At 35.1% G+C, this 4,679-nt stretch overlaps 1 long non-coding RNA gene across 1 annotated transcript; it reads right to left on the bottom strand.

Moving 5' to 3' along the window:
* Window positions 1-1,213: 1,213 nt before the first annotated feature.
* Window positions 1,214-2,835, bottom strand: LOC116180874. Its single transcript, XR_004147175.1, has 3 exons — window positions 2,510-2,835; window positions 2,095-2,424; window positions 1,214-2,041 (listed from the first exon to the last, which is right to left on the bottom strand). It is a non-coding gene; the product is annotated as an uncharacterized LOC116180874 (long non-coding RNA).
* Between the last annotated feature and the right edge of the window lie 1,844 nt (window positions 2,836-4,679).

Here is a 4,679-nt window from a genome sequence, read left to right as displayed (position 1 = left end):
TTGACTCAAATGGGCTAACAATGGGCACTTGCTTCAAAAAATATTTTTTTTGCAAAATTTATAAAATAATTGCATACAACCTACTGGGTTTAGTATAATTATGCACAAATAACATGACTTTGACTAGGTCTGTGCTTCGTCATATATGGGTCACAAGTGTACTGAAAGTACTGGAGCGGTCTGGCATGGATTTCCTTGGGCAAAAGTATATCAAATTTGATTTGACTATCGATTGCAAGATTTTGCACTAAAAAGGCCATCCCAACCATTTGACCCAAATGGGCTAACAATGGGCACTTGCTTCAAAAAATATTTTTTTGCAAAATTTATAAAATAATTGCATACAACCTACTGGGTTTAGTATAATCATGCACACATAACATTACTTTGACTAGGTCTTCGTGCTTCGTCATATATGGGTCACAAGTGTATTGAAAGTACTGGAGCGGTCTGGCATGGATTTCCTTGGGCACAAAGTATATCAAATTTGATTTGACTATCGATTGCAAGATTTTGCACTAAAAAGGTCATCCCAACCATTTGACCCAAATGGGCTAACAATGGGCACTTGCTTCAAAAAATATTTTTTTGCAAAATTTATAAAATAATTGCATACAACCTACTGGGTTTAGTATAATCATGCACAAATAACATTACTTTGACTAGGTCTGTGCTTCGTCATATATGGGTACCAAGTGTATTGAAAGTACTGGAGCGGTCTGGCATGGATTTCCTTGGGCACAAAGTATATCAAATTTGATTTGACTATCGATTGCAAGATTTTGCACTAAAAAGGCCATCCCAACCATTTGACTCAAATGGGCTAACAATGGGCTTCAAAAAATATTTTTTTTGCAAAATTTATAAAATAATTGCATACAACCTACTGGGTTTAGTATAATCATGCACAAATAACATTACTTTGACTAGGTCTGTGCTTCGTCATATATGGGTACCAAGTGTATTGAAAGTACTGGATCGGTCTGGCATGGATTTCCTTGGGCACAAAGTATATCAAATTTGATTTGACTATCGATTGCAAGATTTTGCACTAAAAAGGTCATCCCAACCATTTGACCCAAATGGGCTAACAATGGGCACTTGCTTCAAAAAATATTTTTTTGAGAAATTTATAAAATAATTGCGTACAACCTACTGGGTTTAGTATAATCATGCACAAAAAACATTTCCAAAAAGTGTTTTTTTGAAGCAAGTTGCCTTTGTTCACCTAAAGCGCTTCAAATGGGAATGGGGAACGAAAAAGGTTATTTAGAATAAATTATTGATGTACAACCTACTACATTCTGTATAACCCTTCATAAATATCACTAATGAGCCTCGGTTCATGATTCGTCAAGTAGGTACCAAATATACTGGAATGACTTGGCGGTTTGCTATCGATTTCCTTGGGCATAAAAGTTATGGACTCAAATATGACTATCCATTGGGAGATTTTACACCAAATGACTAAAATTTTTTTGCAAATTTTATTGAGTATCTACAGTGGCACCACGTTCAGAAAGTCCCTTACAGGGCGAGCCCGAGGGGGCTAGAAATTTAGACTGTACATTCTCATGCAAAATTGATATAAACAAGTACGCCATAACGCCCGTGCTATATGAGTTGCATAACATCAAGAGGAAGAGGAAACAGTAAAATTATTAATTTTATTTCAAATTATTACAATCACATTGAAATTAATAACGCTCACATTGACTAAATTAACACACAACGAATTGTACAATGTACATTGTCAATAAATTGATCTGTCGTAGGAATGTTATTTGCTTCTTAACCAAGAACGTATCACTTCCTTACGATTATTCATCGTTGGCGGCTTATTTATTTGAACACTACGGTAAGGTGCGTTATCCATAACCACAACTGAGTTTGCTGGTAAATTTTGTATAAGCTGCTTCTCTAACCACTGCATAAAGTTGGTAGGATTCATATCGTCGTGATAATCCCCCGATTTACTGTGCGACATCCTGTACAAAACCAGAACGACTACTAGCATACTACGATGTACCTCTGACCAGCCCTATTGGATTTATAAACTTCCGATACTTCATCTGATTGTAGGCATTTACTCACTCCGTACGATGGGTGAATATAGGTTTCGTCCAAGTATATAACGGGTCTTTTGTCACATTCAGGTGTTCGTTTTCTTTTAGTGTTAAATAACGAGAACACCATGTTACGATGCCACTTCTTTCCATTAACAACCTGCGTTTTTCATAACACTTTTTGTATCGAAAACCAACAATTGCTTGTGAGGAGTTTCCCTTCCATCCGTATAGTCGAGGTTTAAAACTCCCAACGATCTGCTTCTTTTTATCGATCAAATAATTCGACTAATTTACGAATTATATTACGAGGTTCATTGTGAACAAGTTTTCTCTCCAAATTCATGATTTAGGGCTTCTATAACAATGTTTACATCAATTAGATACATTGGTAAGGTTAGGTACAGTTTTACATCTAAAAACACTTTCAGGGAACTACATACCTTATAAGATCGTAGATCCAAGCTATATGAGTCTTGAAAAAGGCGAGTTTGTATAAAACTGGAGGCGTATGTAATTACTGATGTCATTAAAGTAGCATACATGTAGTTACAGTAACAAACATAACCTATAAATAACCTATAAAGAATTATTTGTTTAAAACCCCCATTGAAAAAAACTTTCGCCGCTCGTGTACTTGAAATTCGACTACACTAACATGGTAGAATTTATATGTTCCTGTAGCCAAACTTTTGTAGTCAAATATGCCTCAGTTTACCACGACTAGTGTATCAACTTTGACTACGTAGCCAAACTTGGCATTATGTAGCCGAACTTACCTTTTTATACGAGAAAGTGTAGCCAAACTTAACCGATAACATATATATATATATATATATATATTATATATATATATATATTATATATATATATATATATATATATATATAGATTTAAAAAGCGCTAAGGTGAGATCATTTTCACATATATTGCAGATAAGGTGAGATCCATTTGGTAAACCCGAGATCCGTTTTCGGATCTCGCCTTTTTTATTGTGTATATCGAGTCTATTAGCTCGGTCGATCATACAGGAAGCTAAATTTCAATTTTCGCCCGGATCTCAACTTTTAGGTTTTTGTCAAAATTTATACACGCGAAGTTCTTGAGTGACCATCTTATGGGGCGCTGCTTACGTTATATATAATACGTTATATTTTAAATAAAGTGAGATCCAAATAAACGGCAACATTGTAAAGCGGTACTCTCGCTTTAAAGTGCGATAGCAAATAATGAAAGAGGTAGCTGTACTATGTGCGCTATAACGTAAATAATTTGTTATCTGCTACCTCGTATGTATTATTCCTAATCCACGTTACGTTACAAGGGCGGATTTGTATTAAAGAGATTAAACTGGTGGATTGAGGAGAAATGTAAAATAACGTTTAGTATATTTTAGTAAGCGCATTAAATTAATAAGAGGGTCATAATGGATTCTAAGGGTATCGTAACTATAAGCTGGAACACACCTACCACGGTGCCCAATAAGGGAATTTGGTACACTTTCGATGACCACTTGTATTTTAATCAAAAGATGTCAAAATCGTTATTTCTATACCAAGCTCATCGGGAAAAGAACCAATGATATTACAGCGCTGTCTAAAAAGAGAATTTGGTAAATTGTTTATGATTGATTTTACCAATTAGGTACCGTACGCATTTAGGCAGAACGTACCACGTATTAACCATACGGCAAAAATTGGCCGTTCTGATTGGACCACGGCGAAACGCGGTACGTTTTGTCCAAGTTGGGTCCTAACGCGGTACGGTTTGTCACCGCTTTGGTTTTATCCTGATTTCTTTGGGTTTGGTGTTTACACATGATTGCTGGATAAGTTCGTTATTTTTGAACCGAAATTGTCACCTCCATAATTTCAACCAATTTGACTAACCAAGGCATCTTTCTTCAAAAATGATTTTTTTTGCAGATTTCGTTACGAAATACTGAACAACCTAATAGTTTACATGTAATCATAAGCAAATAACTTTAGAGTTCTTGTGATTGCTTTTTACCAACCATGCACCATACGAGATAAGAAAGCAATTTGATAAAGAGTTCTTTGGATTTGGTATTTATACATGATTGTAGGATGAATTAGATGTTTTTGAACCAAAATGGCCACCTCCATGGTTTGAACCAATTTGACTAACCAAGGCATCTTTCTTAAAAAATGAACTTTTTGCAGAGTTCGTTACGAAATACTGAACAACCTAATGGTTTACATGTAATCATAAGCAAATAACTTTAGAGTTCTTGTGATTGCTTTTTACCAACCATGCGCCATACGGTACTGGAAAAGAGATAAGAAAGCAATTTGATAATGATTTCTTTGGGTTTGGTGTTTATACATGATTGGAGGATGAATTAGATGTTTTTGAACCAAAATGGTCACCTCCATGGTTTGAACCAGTTTGACTAACCAAGGCATCTTTCTTCAAAAATGAACTTTTCACAGATTTCTTTACGAAATACTGAACAACCTAATGGTTTACATGTAATCATAAGCAAATAACTTTAGAGTTCTTATGATTGCTTAACCAACCATGCGCCATACGGTACTGGAAAAGAGATAAGAAAGCAATTTGATAATGATTTCTTTGGGTTTGGTGTTTATA

Source organism: Photinus pyralis, unplaced genomic scaffold (genome assembly GCF_008802855.1).
Source record: "Photinus pyralis isolate 1611_PpyrPB1 unplaced genomic scaffold, Ppyr1.3 Ppyr1.4_LG9, whole genome shotgun sequence".
Classification (NCBI taxonomy): domain Eukaryota; kingdom Metazoa; phylum Arthropoda; class Insecta; order Coleoptera; family Lampyridae; genus Photinus; species Photinus pyralis.
Note: the sequence above shows the minus strand (reverse complement) of the source record. Positions and strands in the feature narration are given on the sequence as shown.